Source organism: Hylobates moloch, unplaced genomic scaffold (assembly GCF_009828535.3).
Source record: "Hylobates moloch isolate HMO894 unplaced genomic scaffold, HMol_V3 SCAFFOLD_5, whole genome shotgun sequence".
Classification (NCBI taxonomy): Eukaryota; Metazoa; Chordata; class Mammalia; order Primates; family Hylobatidae; genus Hylobates; species Hylobates moloch.
This window is the reverse complement of record NW_026652280.1, coordinates 72,425,761-72,446,253: the sequence shown is the minus strand read 5'-3', so window position 1 is coordinate 72,446,253 and position 20,493 is coordinate 72,425,761. Positions and strand designations below refer to the sequence as shown.

At 41.7% G+C, this 20,493-nt stretch overlaps 2 protein-coding genes across 7 annotated transcripts in view; one reads left to right on the top strand and one right to left on the bottom strand.

The window, feature by feature from the left end:
* RNMT (RNA guanine-7 methyltransferase) overlaps window positions 1-3,644 on the bottom strand; it is a 37,697-nt gene extending 34,053 nt beyond the window's left edge. For 2 of the 3 annotated variants that reach the window (XM_032152889.2, XM_032152891.2), the window contains exon 1: window positions 3,588-3,644. The gene's annotated coding sequence lies outside the window, so the exon portion shown is untranslated. Of the gene's footprint in view, window positions 1-3,282; window positions 3,379-3,587 lie in introns of those variants that run through there. The other variant, XM_058438673.1, reaches the window with a different exon arrangement.
* A 114-nt stretch (window positions 3,645-3,758) lies between these two features.
* The window catches only part of FAM210A (family with sequence similarity 210 member A), a 58,237-nt gene continuing 41,502 nt past the window's right edge, over window positions 3,759-20,493 (top strand). The window contains exons 1-2 of one of the 4 annotated variants that reach the window (XM_058438693.1): window positions 9,403-9,681; window positions 12,719-12,741. The gene's annotated coding sequence lies outside the window, so the exon portion shown is untranslated. Of the gene's footprint in view, window positions 3,992-9,402; window positions 9,682-12,718; window positions 12,742-20,493 lie in introns of those variants that run through there. The other 3 variants (XM_032152886.2, XM_058438691.1, XM_032152888.2) reach the window with 3 other exon arrangements.

The following is a 20,493-nucleotide window of genomic DNA, read 5'->3' as shown; positions in this document are numbered from 1 at the left end:
AAGAGAGTAGAAATGGCTTTAGACAAGTTTCAGGACTCAGCCTGCAGTTTGATGACCATGAAGTCTCTTTCAAATATGTTTTTGGACCTACATTAAGATGGGAAAGAGAGAGAAATAACTGAACTATCTATTGGGCAAGAATTATGGTGGTTCACTTATTAAGCCATTCAACAAATTTAGTGACCTCCTACTATGGAGAAGCTCAATGTAAATCATGTTTTCAAGATGTTTATAGCTTATATACCACTATTAAAATGTTAAGCTTTCGCTGGGCACAGTGGCTCACACCTGTAATCCCACCACTTTGGGGGAACGAGGTGGGCAGACTGCTTGAGCTCTGGAGTTTGAGACCAGCTTGGGCAACATGGCAAAATCCCGTCTCTACAAAAAATAGCTGGGCATGGTGGCACATGCCTTAGTCCCAGTTACTCAGGAGGCTGAAGTAGGAGGATCACCTGAGCCCAGGAGGTCCAGGCTGCAGTGAGCCATGATTGCACCACTGCACTCCAGCCTAGGCAACAAAGTGAGATCCCACTTAAAAAAAAGAGCTTTTTCACGAAGGACGTGTTTGTGCTTAAAAAAAAAAAAGTAAACAAATAAAAAGCCTTTTGGATAATCAAAAAGAATAAGAAATCAAGTTGCTTAGAGGAATGGGTAACAAGTCACTATGAATGGGTAAGGGTTTCAATGGTTATTAGTTTTCATGACCCACCATTTGAGGGTAACAAAATACCAAGAGGTACCAAATAGAACTGAATCAGAGAACAACAACAACAAATCAGAAAAGTAATTTTCAGAACAAATACTTGAAACGATTATCTAGAAAAACTGGCTACCAACTTATCAAATTCCTATTTCTCCTCCTCCGCCATTGATTTCCTAATGGAAATTGGCTTTAAATTCAAATAAAGAAGTGTGACTTATCTTTAGCTATAATTATTACCTAAAATTAATACTCAGATTTAAGCATGAATTTTACTTCTGTCACTTTTACGATATCACAGATGTGACATCACAAAAACATAATTAGGTCAGAAGAAATGACACAGCATTCCAGATGACCACAAAAATGAGTAAGAATGTTTAAAACCAAGCATCATGTTTACAGCCACTTGTTTTCAACAAAGGTGTCAAGAACATACATAGTGAAAAGACAGCCTGTTCAAAAAATGGTGCTGGGAAATCTAGACCACTCTCTCTTACCATATGCAAAAATCACATCAAAATGGACTGAAAAATTTAATACCCGAAAGTATGAAACTACTTGAAGAAAACATTGTGGAAATGCTTCAAGACACTGGTCTGGGCAAAGATTTTTGTGGTAAGACCTCTAAAGCACCGGCAACAAAAGCAAAAACAGACAAATGGGATTACATCAAGCTAAAAATTTCTACACAGCAAAGGAAACAAGAGTGAAGAGATAACCTACAGAATGGGAGAAAATATCTGCAAAACCATTCATCTGACAGGGGATTCACAACCTGAATATAGAAGAAACTCAACTCAATAGCAAAAAAAAGAAGCAATCCTACTACAAATGGGCAAAAGATCTGAATAGACATTTCTTAAAAGACACACAAATGGCCAACAGGTATATATGTAAAAAATGCTCAATATCAGTAATATCAGGGAAATGCAAGTCAAAACCACAATGAGATACCATCTCATCTTGGTTAAAACGGCTTTTATCAAAAAGATTTTTAAAAAATGGATGCTGAGGCCGTCACGGTGGATCACACCTGTAATCCCAGCACTTTGGGAGGCGGAGGTGGGCAGATCACTTGAGGTCAGGAGTTCAAGACCAGCCTGGCCAACATAGTGAAATGCTGTCTCTACCAAAAATACAAAAATCAGTCAGGCGTGGTGATGTGCGCATGTAATCCCAGCTACTCGGGAGGCTGAGGCATGAGAATCACTTGAACCCGGGAGGTGGAGGTTGCAGTGAGCTGAGATCAAGCCACTGCACTCTGGCCTGGGCAACAGAGCAAGTCTCTGTCACAAAAAACAAACAAACAAAAAAGATACTGATGAGGATGCAGAAAGGGGGGAACACTTGTACACTGTTAGGGGGAATGTAAATTAGCACAGCCACTAATTTACATACTGGGAAAAGTATGATGGAGGTTCTTCAAAAAACAAAAAAATAGAACTACTGCTACTGAGAGGAGTTTCTTTTATATTCTGGTTGTTAAGCCCCTGTCCGATGAATAGTTTTGCAAATCTGGGTACAGATCCAAAATTAGGGAAATCAGTATATCTAAGAAATATCTGCAGTCTCAAGTTTATTCACAATAGTCAAGATACGGAATCAACCTAATGGTCCACCAACAGATGAATAAAGATAATGTAGCATATATACACAATGGAATATTAATCATTAAAAAGAATGAAATCCTGTCATTTGCAACAACATGGATGAAACCGGATGTCATTATGTTAAGTGAAATAAGCCAGGCACATGAAGACAATATCATGTTGTCACTCATGTGGGAGCTAAAAATGTGGACCTGATGGAGGTAAAGAGTGGATTGGTGGTTATCACAGACTGGGAAGGGTAGCAGGAAGAGGGGGATGAAGAAGAGAAATTGGTTAATGGGTACAAAAAACCCCAAAAGAAATAAAATCTAGTGTCTGATAGTACAGTGGGGTGGACACAGTTAACAATAACTTATTGTGTAGTTCAAAATAGCTAAAAGAAAAATTGGAATGTTCCCAACATAAAGATAAATGTTTGAGATGACAAATATCCCAATTGCCCTGATTAAGTCGTTACACATTGTATACATGTATCAAAATATCACCTGTACCGGCAAATATGTGCAACTTCTATGTATCAATTTAACAAATGGGGGAAAAAAAACCAAACCAAACTCAAAGTGGAATAATGAAAACACTCCAAAGGGAAGAGAGCTGTCCCTCAGAATCCTGGAGAAGAAACCTTCCAGAGGTGGTCGACCGACATGGAGATGGACACGCGATAAATAACCACACGGACATTTCGACCCGACTTTCCAGTCACACCTCCGAAGCAAGCTATGTCTCTGCGTCATTTCAGTTCCTCAGGGGTACGACCGAGCAGGCCGCCAGGGCCGCCGGGATAAAGTCCAAGCGGGATAAGCTCTTATAAGCCCCAACCCGCCCGCCTGACCCTCTACTACGGGGCCCGAGAGGAGACAGAGAGGCGAGAAGGGACTTCTCCAGCCAAGTTCACCCCCTCCGTCATTCGCGCGGCCTGTTACTCAACCTCTGGTTCAGGTTTCCGAGGCGCCGCTGAAGACAAACCTGCGGACTCCACGCCCTTCCCCAGCACAGCCCTGGGGCGAGAGCTGGAGCAGCTCCTCGAACTGCTTCTCCCACCCGGGCTCGCCCAGTCTGGAGGAGGAACAGCGCCCGCCCATCCCAAGGAGTTCCCATTTTGCTTGGGACTGAGGACACAAGGCAATAGACCCACGCGGCGGGTAGTGAAGCACAGGGCTAATGCCAAGTGAGCCCATGTCGGGGGTTGGAGTGCCACTTTCACCCCTCCACGGCGGCCAAGGGATAAACACAAAGAAAAGAAGAGCCGGAGTTCCAGCCGTCACACTCACCAGCACAGCCAAACGCGATTCTGTTTGCGGAAACGGCGGTCCGCGCCACGCGTGTCTGCTTACGTCACTTCCGGGGTGGGAGAGTCACGTGGCGACGCTCAGGCAAGGGTTGCCGCGACGCACGTCCTCCACGCCGGAACTACGAGTCCCGACGTGCCGCGCGCGGCATGCAGAAGCTTCGCTGAGCGGGCACTGGCGGTCGCGAGCACGTTGCTAGTGGGCGCGGCTGGCGGGGCCGGGGGCGGTAGGGGGCTAGCGTCTGGCTGAGCCCCGCGGGTTCCAGCACGCCGACCCACGCTCGGTCGGGCTGCTCTGCTGAGTGACACCGCCGTGGCATCCGAGGAGCTGTGGTCCAGCCTGCGCGGCGGGAAGCGGCGGCGGCGGCGGCTCCAGCGTCCTGAGAGGTAGCATGGGCCCCAGGCCTCTGTGGGGCAGCGGGAGGGGTCTAGAGGGCACCTTCAACCCTGGGCGTGTGTCCAGGAGCTGACGCGCGGCGCGAACCCGGCAACTGCTCCGCGTGCGCCGCTCTTCGGGCTGTGGCGGTGTACCACCGCCAGACTCGGGTCGTCCACACTCGCCGACCGCACAGACCTCGGCGGCCGAGAGAGGTCCCCCCGCCCTTCCGGGTCGAGCTAGTGTCCTGGCAAATCTTGCTTTGGGACTGTTTTTCAGCCTCCTCTGCTGTAACCCGTCACCATATTCTCTTCCCTTCCTCGGAAGCCAGTTGAAGAGGGGCCTGGAAGCGCCCGCGGTCGGAATGGCTTTAAAAATTAGCAATTTCTTGTTAAGGACTGGCAGATTGGTGCTTACCGCCGTATTTGGGAAGCCACAAGAGGCCATTCTTACCTGTTAGAGTCTGAGAAAAGGGACAGCCTATACCTCTTCTTGACAAATACCCAAGGATGCATTAGTCTACGTTGGCTGAACTTGGCATGGTGTGGTTTTTTTTTGAGACAGACACACTTTTTTTGGCCATCACCCCAGATTTCTACTGGGGAGTGAAAGCGCCTACTGTACTGAAATTCGAAAGCTCCATAGTTGAGGACTTTCAACCAGAGATCAGGGTCAAAACTATCCGTGGATAGATTATTGAAGCGTGTGCATATTAACGTCATGCGTCAAGTCCCCACCTTCCAAGGTTGTAAAACTGATCAGATTTACAATCCGTCTTGAATTACTCTTTACCAAAATTGATCCATTTATAAAACAGCTTTGAAAATGTGCTTTACCAGCCTGCCTTCTTGTCAGTAGACACAGGTATATTAATGAATAGACCTGGCTTTGGGGAAGGCAGCATTTGCAGCGTTGTACTTTCCAATCTATTCACTTCTAAATTGTGAGCATTAGCCCATCTGAGGTTGTTGACCCCTTACAAATTTTGAACCAAAAATGAGGCCTATTTTTTACAAATAAGGATGAGCCATCAATTTCTGATGACTGCTTGTATTTGTTATTATATGAAATGAGCTAAGTTGAGAATTAATCTCATTTCATGAATATTGACAACTGCAAACGTGTAGGTCTTAGAGCTCGAATGCATTATAGGCATATACTAGCATTAGAACCAGGCAATTACATTCCCTGATCCTGATGCTTAAGTTTCTTGAGATAATTGCTGTTGTAGTTTTACAAAAAATGAGTGTAATTTTGACTTTTATAAACATGTTTTAATGTTTTTAAACACCGGGTGCAGTGGCTCACTCCTGTAATCCCAGCACGTTGGGAGGCCGAGGCGGTTGGATCACGAGGTCAGGAGTTCGAGACCAGCCTGGCCAACATGGTGAAACCCCCGTCTCTACTAAAAATACAAAAATTAGCCGGGCATGGTGGCGCGTGCCTGTAATCCCAGCTACTCAAGGGGCTGAGGCAAGAGAATCGCCTAAACCCGGGAGGCGGAGGTTGCAGTGAGCCAAGATTGCGCCGTTGCACTCTAGCCTGGGCGACGGAGCGAGACTCTGTCTCAAAAAAAAAACTAAACAAAACAAAAAAAGTTATTAGATTAAAAGCCTCTTAACTATGTGTTTATGAAAACTCCACGATGTTGGGATATATAGAGATTACATTTTTTAGTTTTTATAAAACTTAACTAGAAGTCGTGTAAATTCATTTGAGAATAGAGGGGAAGGATTCTTGAAAGCAGTTAATGTAAGAAGTAAATGAGCCAGATAAAAATGATTTTAAAGTTACCATTGGTGTTATTTTTCCCTCATTATTACCTGAGTAATCTCTGGTTTTCTGGACATTAAAATAATAATAGTTAATACTTGAGTACCTTTTAGGTGCCAAGCTTGGTGCTTTATTCATTTGCACTTGTTTAATTCTAACCGAACCCAGTGGTATAGTTATGAGTGTTTATTTTACAGATGAGGGTTAAGTAACTTGGCCAAGATCATGCAGCTTGTTAAGTAGTAGGATCAGGATTTGGACCCAGGCAGTCTGGCTGATTGACCAGACTCTGCTAATAATGAAACAGTGCTGGCTAGAAGGTCATACTCAGAACTGGACGTTGCCTAGCAAATAGTAGATTTTCAGAAAGTGTTTTGATACTTCTTAATGCCTGGGTTATGATGTCCTGAGAGAAAATAGGTAGGTAGGGATGTTATCTTGCTGGAATGTGAGCTCCACCAAGACAAGGAAAGGATGTGCAGGATTTATTTCAACCCATTTGTAAGAAAGTGAGAGCACTTCTCTCAGAGGTATAATTTTAAAGTGTGATTTCTGTTATAGAGTTGAAGATCATATTTTTGAAACATAGAGATTGCTTTAAAAATGTAGAAACAATGTTATAGTTTCCTAAGATAGTGTCCTACTGAAATTTCATTGTCCTTCTGGAACAAATAAAATATTATTGTTTAAAAGGGTTTTCCTTCAGTTGAAAATAAGATTTTGTTGAGTAATACTGTGTGTGATGATTAGTTTTATTATGTCAGCTTAGCTAGGCTATAATACCTAGTTATTTAATCAGATACTAGTTTGGTTGATGCCGTGATGGTATTCTGAAGACGTGGTTAACATCTGTAATCAGTTGACCTAAACTAAAAAATATTACCCTAAATAATATGGGTGGGCCTCATTCAATCAATTGAAGGCTAAAAAAGCCAAAACTGAGGTGTCCTGAAGAAGACAGTATTTTCCTCAAGACTGCAGCATCAATTCCTGCCTAAGTTTCCTGTCTGTAGATCTACCCTACACATTTTGAAGTTGCTAGCCCCTACAGTTGTGTGAGCCAGTTCCTTAAAATACCAATATTTCTGTATCTGTCTGTATGTAAATGAAGATATTTACGTTTTTATCTACATCTATATATTTTTTCCTATCAGTTCTGTATCTCTGTAGAGCCCTGACTGATTTGGGTGCTGAGAGTACTTCTTGTGAGCAGAATCTTAAGGATGAGTTTTTCGGAATTGATTATAGTGTTTCTGGAATTGGTTTTCTAAACTGCAGATTTAAAGGCAATAATGAGTATTCCCAGTAGAAAAGAGGGCACTGATAGTCCCTGGTGTGATATGGCAACAGAGATATGCAAAAGATCACTATTAGATACTCCCACTCATGCTTATAGACAAGATTCAGAATGATCAGGTATTTGATACCTTAGAACATTTTAATCAAATTAATGAGTATAATAAGATAGGCTGGTTGCTTTTAACTGTGCTGGGTAAAGTGAGAAAAGAAAAGGATGATCCTAGCTACTTGGGAGGCTGAGGCAGGAGAATGGCTTGAACCCAGGAGGCAGAGGTTGCAGTGACCCCAGATCGCACCACTGCACTACAACCTGAGTGACAGAGTGAGACTGTCTCAAAAAAAAAAAAAAGAAAGAAAGAAAAGAAAAGAAAAGGGGAGCTTAAGGCTTCAAATTCTCGATTGAAGCTCCACATAAGTGACCTGAAAAGTTTTTGTGTCTGCGCTAAAGAAATCCGTATCTCTTGTAGCTGCAGAGTTGAGGGTTGGTGAAAACCAAATCCAGAGTCTCATCCTGTAGGTGGCTGAATTACAGTGCTAACTGAATTCCCTTCTTCACCTTGGTCTGCTATTAAAATGAGGGTACTGATTGGGAAGGAATGGGATCCGCACATTTGGAATAGGGCCATATGGGAACATCCTGATGAAGTTGGGGATGTTAAACTCCTAAATTTGACTCACCCTTTTTTGCCAGTAGAAGCAATTCTTCCACCTCTGAGGAGGTTAACTCTGCTTTGCCTGAAGAACCTGTAATGACCTCCCTTGAGGTAGTTACCTTGCAAGACATTGCCGGTTCTCCTCAGGAATCCATAAAGAGCTCTGGGGTTGCTCTTCTCTTCAGGTCAGAGATTGCAGTGGGAGCTGTTGACACTGACTGGGGGTCCTTAGCTGCAGCAGGGATGGTTGGATCTCGGATGGCAGGGACGATGTGATCACCAAAGAGTAAGTGGGTGTGTTGCCATCATAGGGGACAGTGGAGTCAAAGCAGCAGTCTTAACAGCCTGACTTGGGGGTCCTACGGCATTGGGTAGGTGGTCATGGTGTCCCTAGAAGAGAACTCGATGGGCAGTATACTGAATTCTGGCTTGATCTCTATAAGCAGAAGAGTTCTAGGTCAAGTGAATGGAAGCCTTACTTTAATTACCAAAGAAAGAGTCACGGTCCCTCAATCAATTCCCAGATTTGAGTCATTTTACAGACCCAGAACCCCTTGACTGAGGGGAGGCTGGATCCTTTTGAGGAAGGACCCCATTGTGCTGCCAAGAATTTGTACCGTTAATTTTTTTCTCAGCTTTTCCTGAAGGGACCTATGGCTTATCAGGGTAAGTGTGCATTGGAGAAGAGGAAATAATTAGACTTCTCATGGATTACTGAACTCTTAACTCTGAACTGACACTAATTCCAGGACACTCAAAGTGTCATTTTGGCCCGCCATTCAGAGTAGGGACTTGTTGAGGTTAGGTGGTCAATGGAAGTTTAACCCAGGTCCTCCTCACAGTGGGTCCCCATATTCATCCTGTGGTTACTTGGCCAGTTCCAGGATGCATAACTGGTATATACATACTCAGCAACTGGCAGAATCACCACACTGATTCCCTGACCTGTGGAGTGAGGGCTATTGTGGTAGGAAAGGCCAAGTAGAAGCCGCTAGAGCTGCCTCTTCCTGGAATAATAGTAAGCCAAAAGCAATACCTCATTCCCGGAGGAACTGCAGAGATTAGTGCACTTAAGGATGCAGGGGTGATGATTCCTGACATATTCACATTCAACCCTCCTATTTGGCCTGTGCAGAAAACAGATTGATCTTGGAAAATGACAGTGGATTATCATAAACTTAACTGAGTGGTGACTAATTGCAGTTGCTGTTCCAGATGTCATTTCATTACTTGAGAACCTATCCCCTAGTAGCTGGCATGCAGTTATTGATCTGCTGAATGCTTTGTCTTAGTATCTGTTAGTAAAGATCACCAAAAGCAGTTTTCTTTCAACTAACAAAGCCAGAAATACACCTTCACTGTCCTACCTCAGGAATGTCAACTCTCCAACACTATGTCATAACAAGATCTCTGTGATCTTGTTATGAGTTGAATTGTGTCTTCTAAAAATTTATGTGTTGGATTCCTAGCCCTTAGTACCTCAGGGTATGACCTTATTTGGTAATAGGGTAGTTAAAAATGTAATTAGATAAGATGAGGTCATACTGTAGTAGGCTGGGCCCCTAATCCAACACAACTGGTGTCCTTATAAACAGGAGGAATTTGAACACAGACATTCACACAGGGAGAATGCCATATGAAACTGAAGTAGAGGAACACCAAGAAATGTCACACATTTCCAGCAAACCATCAGGAGCAAGGGGGGAGGCATGAAACAGATTCTCCCTCACCCCCTTTGAAGGAACAAACCCTACTGACACCTTGATCTTGGACTTCTAACCCCAGAGCTGGAGACAGTACATTTCTGTTTTGTAAGCTCCTCAGTTTGTGGTTCTCTATTACAGCAGCTATAGCAAACAAATAGAGACCCTGATTGCCCTTCCCTTCCGCAAGACATCATACTGGCTCATCACATTGATGACATTATGCTGATTGGACCTGGTGGGCAAGAAGGAACAACTACTCTAGACTTACTGGTATGACATTTGCATGTCAGAGGGTGGGAAATCCAACAAGTATTCAGGGGCCTTCCACCTGTGAAATTTCTAGGGGTCCACTGGTGTGGTGTAGGGCATGTTCCCACCTATAACAAAAAGAAGCACGGTCAAGTGGGCCTCTTTAGATTTTGGAGGTGACAAATTCCTCATTTGGGTGTGCTACTTCAGGTTGTTTACTGAGTGACCCAAAATGCTGCTAGTTTTGAGTGGATCCCAGAACAAAAGACGCCTCTACAACAGGTACAGGCTGCTGTGCAAACTGCTCTGCCGCTCAGGCTGTATGACCCAGCAGATCTTCTGGTGCTTGAAATGTCAGTGGCAGATTGAAATGCTGTTAGGAACCTTTGGCAGGCCTTATAGGAGGTAATTACAGTATAGAACCTTAGGATTTTGGCGCAAAGCCTTTCCATCCTTTGCAGGTAACCGCTCTTTTAAGAAACAGCTTTTGGGCTTGCTACTGGGCTTAATAGAAACTCTACGCTTAACCATGGGCCACCAAGTTATGCAACCTGTCTAGAAAAATGACTAGAATATTTCAGCAGTTAAGAGCACAAGCAGATGGCATGTGTTCAAATCCTGGTTATGTTGTATTTACTAAGTATGTCATCCTTGAGTAAGTGACCAAACTTTGTGTTTTAATTTCCTCATGGAGTGATTTTATATAATAAATGAGATGATACCGTGCTCAGCACAGAACCTGCTAATTTTTAGCTTCTCTTAACACAGCAGAAGCTGCTACTGCAATGTCATGTGAAGTCATTAGTCCATGCCTTTAAATGTGATTGTAGAATTTTTTTGCCTTGGTACAGCAGAAAAAATAGTGACTTTTTTTTTTAATTCATGTAAACCAGAGCAGAAGTTTGAAATAGTGAACAGTCTTATAGGCATTTTGTGCTTTCAGGTTCTGAGTTTATTACTTCTGAGAATTAACCATGGTAGCAGTGGTCTATGACCTCTGTGGGTGAAAGGGTGGCTGGGCTTTAAGCACGTGCAGCAGTGGGCAAAGAATGGAGGTGAGGGAAGAGGCATCAGACATTAGGAAGGGATCCTCCCGGAGAAGTGGAGGTGGGTGGTTAGATTTTGTGGATGCCAATGGCAAGATAAGTCTTATTAGAAAGTCTCATTGATAAGAAAAAATTGTTTTCAAGGCAGACTTAAAAATTAGGGCTTCCCCATTTTTACTTCTTCCACATTGCAACTTCTTGGACTTGATAAATTGAATTAAACATGGTATTTTATTTGGATTCCTTGATTTTTAACATAAGCATGAATTATAGTCACTCTTCCTTGCTATTTGAAATACTGCAATTCTTGTTCTAGTTTGAGCTGCTTAGTAAGCTGCATTGTAATTTGAGTCATTTCTTAAAATTAGAGGAATTAGATAAACAGTGATGGGTTTGTAATGTAGTGTTTGCCAAATGAATGTCATATATAATGTTAAGAAAAATTTTATTGTGTGGCACACTCTATAAAATAAAGCAGACCTATGTCAAGTTCTAAATGCAAGTTTTTATTTTACTTTTCTTGCCATGTTCATCACTGTAAATGCAAGTTTTTAAAAAGATATTTTAAAATTGGAGCCAGAATACAAGAGCTCTTTATTGCAACATGGCATCTGGTACTCTAATGATCAAATGACATTTTCTGAAATATGCTTGATACGGTAAACACTGACAAAACTAGTTAACCCCACAGAGAAGGTTACTAGTATTTTTCACCAAAGCCAAGCTGAAACAGGTTCTATTGCGATTTACTTGGTGTAAAATATATGTATAATTTCTCATATGTCTTTTTTTGGTTTAACAAACATAGGCCTTATTTATCAAGTAAATTCCTATCGCTAAGCATGTTTTAGTTAACTAGTAACAATAAATTTGTGTTAAAACTGATTTTCATGATAGAAGATAGAAATGAAATTTATATAGTTTGGCTCTCAATCCTTTATTTTCAGGGAAAAGACAGAATTTATACATATGAGCAATTTGTGAAGATGTGGGAAATTCACTAGATTAGCAGTTCTCTTTTTTTTTGGCCTTTAATCAGCTATGTGATCAGGAACAAGTTATGAACTATTACATGTCCTTGCATTCCTTATCTGTAAACATAAAGGATGGTACTAAGGGGCCTCTCAGTTTCCTTCCAAGTCTTAACATTCTGTAGTTCTAATGCAGACAACTATGACTAAACCTAAGGTTGCTGCTTTTATACAGTTGTACTCAGGGTCTGTGTGGCCTTCCATTTTTGTAGTCCCTGTAACAAAGACTTTGAGAAGATGAAAATAATCCTTACTCATGCAGTGGGTTGGGAAGGTTTCTTAAGGAGAACAGGCTTGTATTTTCTATTGCTGTGTAACAAATTACCCCCAAATTTAGCAGCTTAAAACAACACAGGTTTCACACAGGTTTATTATCTCGCAGTTTTTCTGGGTCAGGAGTATGGGCACATCTTAGCTGGTTTACTGCTTAGCGTCTCAAAGTGTCAAGCAGGCTGCATTCTCATCTGGAGGTTCAACTATGGAAGAATCTGTTTGCAAACTCATTCAGGTTGTAGGCAGAGTTCATCTTTTGTGCCTATATGAGTGAGGGCGCTATCTTCTTCCCGTTGACTGGTGGCCTCCCTCAGGGACTAGAGGCTGTTCCCTGTGTGCGGCCCTGTCCGTAGGCAGTTCATCATATGGTACTTTGTTTCCTTGAGGCCAGCAGAAGACTCTCTCTCCAGCCTGTTAAGATGGAGTCCTTTCCATCTTTTCTACCATTTAGTCTACTATACCATAAGTCTTTTCTCGAGACTGTTAGACTGCTTTTTAAACCTGACATTCTGGTGCATTGGGCCCTTGCAGTTTTCGTGCAAGTTGATTAACCTTTATGTTAACAAATGACTCACTGGAGTATGCTTTTTGCTGTCTAATCCATAATTCAAAATGTATCTTCCTCTTATTCACCTCTCTGTACTTTATTTTTTTGGCAGACTTTTGATAGTAGATTTCTAAACATTCTGTATTTTTCCTTCCTTTCAGAGTCTGTCATGCAGCTGACCAACGTAAGTCCAAAGTGCTTTAGAATTCAAATAATTCTGCGAACACTGCTTTGTAGTTAGCAGTGCAGTGGTGAAGTTCAAAACTTAGACTTGGGCTGGGCACAGTGGGTCACACCTGTAATCCCAGCACTTTGGGAGGCTAGGGTGGGAGGATCACTTGAGCTAGTTCAAGACTAGCCTGGGCAACAGAGTGACACTGTCTCTAAAAAAAAAACAAACAAAAAAAGTTAGACTTGAATGTAGGTGACAGGTGGCACTAATCTCGAGTACTAATCTCTAGTTCAAAATGATCCTTTATCAGTTCAAGTATGAAAGACTTCATATAGTAAACATTGCTTGGGGGGATTAACATATAATGTGAGAAAGGGCAGATGGTATTTCCTGCATTCTGGAGAGCCTTAGAGTATTGGATGCTATCTATCCACCCCCGCCTTGCTTCATCAGTAAGCTGCTTTCAGCTGCAAGTAACAGAAACTGGATTCAAGTTGGCATTAACAATAAAGAGGGACATAGTAACAAGAAGTCTGCAAGCAGAGCACACTCAGTGCCTCAGTTCAGAGCTCCCGCTCTGCCTTGTCCATGTCAGCTTTGTCCTTAGGCAGGCTCCCTGTGGTAGTCCATTTCTCACACTGCTGTAAAAATACTACCCAAGACTGGATAATTTATAAACAAAAGAGGTTTAATTGACTCACAGTTCATCATGGCTGGAGAGGCCTCAGGAAACTTATAATAGTAGTGGAAGGCAAAGGGGAAGCAGGCACCTTCTTCACAAGGCAGCAGCAGGAGGCAGGGAGAGGGCACAGGGGAGAGTACCATTTTTAAAACCATCAGATCTCGTGAGAACTCCCTATCATGAGATCAGCAAGAGGGAAACTGCCCCCCCCGCCCCGATCCAGTTACTCCCACCAGGTCTGTCGCTCAACACGTGGGGATTACAATTTGAGATGAGATTTGAGTGGGGACACAGAGCCAAACCATGTCACTTTAAGGTTACAGTGTGTCTGCTAGAACCCCCAGAATCCATATGTTTCCTTGCTCACCCCCAGTTTAGGAGAGGGAATTGGGTCCCCAAACCATGGAATGTAAGTTCTCAAAATCCTTAGACTCCCCTAAGTCACATGCCCGTCCCTGGACCAATAACAGTCAGCCAGCCACACAATGCTATGAGCCCTATCCTTTTGATCGGGATCCATCATTGGAGCTGGGGGCGCTGGTAGACAGCTACCTGAGCAGAACAGGGCCTCTGAAGAGGGAAGAGGGGAGTGGATGCTTAGTAGGCAGCCAACACTTTCCATTACCTTATCTAACCAGTAATTTAGTTAACACTGTTTTATCTATTGTTCTTTTTTGTAACTATAGAAAATCTTAAAGTGGAAGTCTTTCTGTATACTATGAAGCCATGTTGTCTAATACAGTAGCCATCAGCCACTTGTTGCTATTGTAACTTAAAGTAATTAAAATTAAATAAAATAGAAAAATTAGTACTTAAGTCACACTAGTTACACTTCGGGTGTTGAGTAGGCAGCTGTGTGTAATGGCTACCTTATTGAACAGCACAGATATAGAACATTTTCATCATTTCAGAAAAATCTGTTGAACAGAGCTGCTCTAAATTGTTTCAGGTAAAGTTTTTGCATAAGCATTGAGCTGCAGTAGAAACAAGGATAGCACCTGCTTTACTAGGTTTTCATCTTATGTTGGGGATTATAGGATCTGAAATTTAGCCAAAATGGGAAATAGGAATTCATTCATGTTGAGGTGATTGAATATAATGTTTGATACTACTTAGGACTTAAAAATATCAGAGCTGTTTTTAAAAATATACTTTTTTCCATTAAGAAAGTACAAATTATTTTTTGTTGTGTAAATAACTCTTTGCAACTTTGGTGATACCTTGAAGTTCAGAATATGGAAAATGTTGTAATGTGAACAACTTTATGTGGTGGTAACATACCCATGATAATGATTCTCACCGTATAATGAAAGTGACTGCCCAGTTTGTCATTCTAGTAGAGTATGCTAAACTTTTCAGGGAATATAGACAAATATGTATTAGTGCAATCACAGATGTGCTTGATATAATCCTGTCTCCACTATTCTGAGGCCGTATCTGTCAAACCAGAATTAGGGCTAAAGAATTGTTATATTAAGTATCTTAAAAATAATTATGTCCCCCTGTAGTCTCAGCTAGTGGGGAGGTGGGAGGATCACTTGAGCCCAGGAGTTCTGGGCTGTAGTGTGCAGTGCTGATCAGGTGTCTGCACTAAGTTCGGTATCAATATGGTGACCTCCCTGGAGCATAGGACCACCAGAGTGCCTAAAGAGAGGTGAACTAGCCTAGTCTAGAAACTGAGCAGGTCAAAACTTTCATCTAATCAGTAGTGGGATCACACATGTGAATAGCCACTGTACTCCAGCTTGGGCAAAATAGCAAGACCCTGTCTCTAAAAAAATAAATATTTATATATGAGATTATATATATATATATATATATATATATATATATATATATATACACATTATATAACTAGGTTATTGGAGATGTATGTGTGTGTGTATATATATATCCAGTAACCAATATATCTTCAATAACCTGGTAATACTACTCCTAGGAATTTCTTGAAGAACTTAAAATATGGACAAAAATGTTATATATGAGGATGCTATTTATAGTGCATTAAAACTGGGGGCAATCTAAGCTTCTAAGAGTAAGAGAATAACCATATCAATTATGGGGTGTTAAATTCCCCAAGATAATGAATTATTTCTTATCCAGCTGTTCAGACTCATATTTTTGGTAACTCTTTAATGGTGTATGCATAAGGTAATGGTAAAGAATGCAAAATTACATCTAATACAGAAAGCAGTAATCCAGGATCTAAATTAAGTTCATGCAGTTCTCAGCTGGCTCCCATGTACAAAATCCAAGGTCAAACAAGACTGAACAGCCAGATAATTGTTTTGAGCAGATTTCTCTATAAAGTAAAATACAGTTTCAGAAGCAACTGAGTTCACTTTATGCTTCTTGCTGTATATTAACCTGCTTTTATCATATCACTTTCTTGCTCAGAACTTCAGTTACTCCTTAGGAATTAAAAAATCCTCTAGAATTCCAGCCTCATTTCTCATTACCCTGAAAAGGCCCATCTTTACATATTGACACTCTGTGCCTTTCCAAGTACCATTTCCACTTTAACCTAGAATGACTTTCCATCTTCTTTTCCAATGCTCCGAAGTTTTTCTTTCAAAGATATCCTGCAGCCTTCAACTGATCACTGCAGTTCAGTTAGCCTTTTCCTTTTTCCCCAATACATAGTATGTTTATAAACTTGTAACTCATGTCTGACATGTCTCCTATCTTGGAATATTTAATTACCCTTTTATAACTAGATTGTAAACTACTTAAAGACAGTGAAAACATGTATTATACTAACTTGTTCTAGGTGCCAAAAGGGTTACAGTTCTGTGTAATGTCCACTCTTTGGTAGGGGGGTTAGTGAAAAGCTCCACTGTTAAGTTCTTTTGCAACTGTTTTACGTTGGTAGATTTTAGGTACTCTGAAGATATAGAAGAAAATCCCCTGGTTCATACCCCTGGAGGAGTTATAATTTAGTTGAGAAAACTAAGAGTTAAATTTCCCAGAGTAATGTTGGGCAACTGGGAGATGCTTAGTAAATATTTCAGGCCAGGAGCTGTGGTATGCTACCTGAGAGGCAGAGGCAGGAGGATCGCTTGAGTCAGGTGTTTAGAGGTTTTGATGAGCTATGATCGTGCCACTGCACTACAGCCTAAGTGACAGAGCAAGACCCTGTCTCTAAACGTGTGTGTGTGTGTGTGTGTGTGTGTGTATTTTATAGTGAAGTACTTGCCCGCTACTAATCACGGAAGCAGTGGAAGATGGAATGACTGTAGAGGAATCATTGTCCTTTCACTGTGATGATAGGAAAGATGTCTGTCCTCAGACATCGTTTGATGGTCTGTGCTCACTCACCAGGCATTACCTTCAGAAACTGCAAGTATGTTTTTGTTAATTCACATGTTTAAATTTATTCAGGATTATTTATATATATGTACACGTGGGATGATTTAGTATTGGTGTGAATTTTACCTAGTTTAAGAAGTACCTTGAAGGTTGAGAGATTTTAAATCAGTAGTAAGGAAGAGGGGAACTAAGAATAGAAGAAATGTATCATGCTAACTTGGACAAAAGGCCATAAAGGATGATAGTGGCAGAACATAAAATCTTATCTCAGGTATGGAAATTGTAAGTTATGTTGTTAAGTTATGTTGAATTTGTGTATCAACATACAAACATACATTCTAGACGTAGGCAAGAACAGCAAAAGTTAATTTATGCTTTAAGGACAAGGTAATGGTTTTAACATCAAAAAAGTTAAATTTTTTATTGGTAAAAAAAGTTTTGCTGTAAGGAAAGAGGCTTTCTTATAGATGTGTAGTTCAAACTTCTAAGTAGAGATAAGAGTATCTCCAAGTCATCCCTTCAGGATCTGAGCATCTTAGCTGTTAACATCTCCGGGGTTTGTAACAACGAAAAAGAGAGCTGGGCTGGAGGAAAGCCAGGGCGGCAAATGAGCTACTTCAGTAGGTGACCTGTCTGTTCCAAGTCCACAAGCACTATCTGTCCTTTTTCTGGTTAGCACATTGCTATCAGTCTTTGTATACCGCAGCTTTCATGTTTTGAAGAACTTAGTTTTGAGTCCTTGTATCAATGGAATTTCTGAGGAAGGATATGTGGTGTCTGAGTCCGTTCAGGCTGCTGTAGCAAAATACTGTAAACTGGGTGGCTCATAAACAATGGAAATTTATTTTTCGTGGTTCTGGAGGCAGGAAAGTCTAAGAGCAAGGTACTGGCAGATAAAGGTGTTTGGTGTGGGCCCACTTGCTGGCTCACAGCCCTCTTTTCACTGTAACCTCGCATGGTGGAGGGTCCATGAGCTCTCTTGTCTCTTTTTATAAGGCCACTATTCTCATTCAGAAGTGCTCTGCCCTCATGACCTAATCACCTCCCCGAAAGCCCTACCTCCTAATGCCATAACTTGGAGGTTAGGACTTCCTATGTGGAGGGACACAAATATTCAGATCATAGCATGTGTGCAGGATTTGGGAGCTTTTAAATACTTGAAAATGTCTTTAACATGACTGTCAAATTGAATTTTCTTACAATTTTTAGGTCACATACTTTTCTCTTTAAGTTTTGCAACTAATTGCTGTTGTTTTCTGGTTCGTAATAAAGCTGAAAAGTCTAAGGCCAGCATGATAGTTAGGTCTATGAAGACAAGCTGTTTTTCCCTGTGTCTTAATAGTATATTTTTCTTATAATTTAAACAAGTTCATGTAAGAAATTTAATTTGCCTTAAACATATTGAACCTGTTGATTTTGCAGTCTCGGGTCTTTTCACCATTATTTTTCTAATTACAGTTTTAGAAACCTAAGATCTCTTTTGAATCTGTATATTTGTGAACTTTTCTTTGTCGTTTTCATCTTCTTGACCATTTCTCTTTACTCTTACACAGCTTCTCTAGTTTGCACAGTACTCTCCACAGTACTGATTTTAGGAGACTTGATAAATTGCTGAGTACAAGGGAATAGGAAGATCCTTGGCTGACTTTGATACAGCTTTTTGTCTTGGACGACTTGGGCTCCAAAGGAGGTACATATTTGGGGAGTGGGAGGAAGAGGTAGTCATTGAGTACCATGTAGGATCTTTTGTGTCCCAGATACAAAAGATGTTGAGCAATCCAGGTGGATGCTGAGAGTCAGAAAAAGATCTGGACAGGAAACATAAATTGGGGTTCATCACCTAATGGATATAAAAGTTATTGCCCAGATAAAATGTATAGAGCCTGCGTTCAGGTTTAAGAGAAAAAAGGAGTCTATTAACAAGACCAGGAAGGAACCTCCAGGATAAGAAAAGCAGAAGAAAGGAGCTGGAGTTATAGAAAGGAAAGTCTGAGAGACTTTGAACAAGTAGGACGCAAGTAGTGGGGGTAATTATGTGTAACAGAATGAAAGGCCCGAAAGGTTATCAATAGAAGCTCATTGCTGGTTTTAATAGGAGCATTTTGGTATGGGAGGTAGTGAAAAAGAGGAGGCTGGTTTTTTTGTTTTGTTTTATTTTGTTTTTTGGTTGGGGGGGTTGTTTTTTGTTTTTGTTTTTGTTTTATTTTTGAGACTGAGCCTGTCTGTTGCCCAGGCTGGAGTGCAGTGGCACAATCCTGGCTCACTGCAACTTCTGCCTCCTGGGTTCAAGAGATTCTCCTGCCTCAGCCTCCCAAGAAGCTGGGATCACAGGCACTCACCACGATGCCCGGCTAATTTTTGTATTTTTAGTAAGACAGGGTTTCACCATGTTGGCAGACTGGTCTCAAACTCCTGACCTCAGGTGATCCACCTGCCTTGGCCTCCCAAAGTGTTGAGATTACAGGCGTGAGCCTCCATGCCAGGCCAAGGCTGTTGTTTTAAGACACTTTGCTGGTAACAGGAAGAAGAGAAATTGGGCAAACATCACATAAAGACCTACTTTCTTGATGGCGTATCTATACAACAATGAAGGAAAGAAGCCAGTGGTGTAATTGCCCAATGGATTCTTCCTGTCCGCTTCATGGAAAAAACCAGTTTCCTGAGACTGTGCTATTGGAGTACACAAAGAGTTTTATTAATGTCATGCTGGCCATGCAGGAGACAGAGTTATTACTCAAATCATTCTCCCCGAAGGCTCAGAGGTTAGGGTTTTTCAAGGATAGTTTGGTGGGCACAGGACTGGGGGATGGGTGTTGCTGATTGCTTTGAGGATGAAATCATAGGGTGTGGAAAACGGTCTTTGTGTGCCCAGCCTATCTCTGGATGGGGGCAGTAGGACTGGTTGAGTCATGAGTCACAAGTCCAGGTGGAGTCAGTATAAAAAATATTTAGGAAGACCAATCTTAGATTTTACAATAATGATGTTATCCATAGGAACCATTAGGGAAGTCACACATCTTGTGACCGCTGGCCCCATGACTCCTGAACAGTAAGGGGTTATAGAAACTATTCCTACATTTAGGCCAGGCACGGTGGCTCATGCCTGTAATCCCAGCACTCTGAGAGGCTGAGGTGAGCAGATCACCTGAGCTCAGGAGTTCAAGACCAGCCTGGGCAACATAGTGAAACCCTGTCTCTACAAAAAATACAAAAATTAGCTGGGCACGATGGCACACATCTGTAGTCCCAGCTACTCGAGAGGCTGAGGCAGGAGAGTTGCTTGAACCTGGGAGGTGGAGGTTGCAGTGAGCTGAGATCACACCATTGTACTTCCAGCCTGGGCAACAGAGTGAGACCTTGTTTCAAAAAAAGAGAAAAAAGAAACTATGCCTACGTTTAATCAGAATTTAGGCCCTTCCCGTAATTCTAATCTTGTGACCTTTCATTAGTTTTACAAGGCAATTTCAGTCCCCATACAAGAAGGACATCAGTTTTAGGGAGGGATATTATCTTGGCTTCAAAGTTAAACTATCAACTAAATTCCTCCCCTGGTTAGCTTGCTCTACACCCAGGAACAAGTGAAGACAGCCAGCTAGTGAGGCTAGCAGCACGATGGAGTCAGCCATGCTAGATTTCTCTCACTGACATAATCTTTGCACAGGCACTTTTGATGGAGTGAGCAGTCGAAGGGACAGGAAAGAGAATGGCAGTAGAAAAATACAAGGAAAATGGGGTCAGTAACTTTGGTTCACTTTCAAAGGGAGGAGGGAATA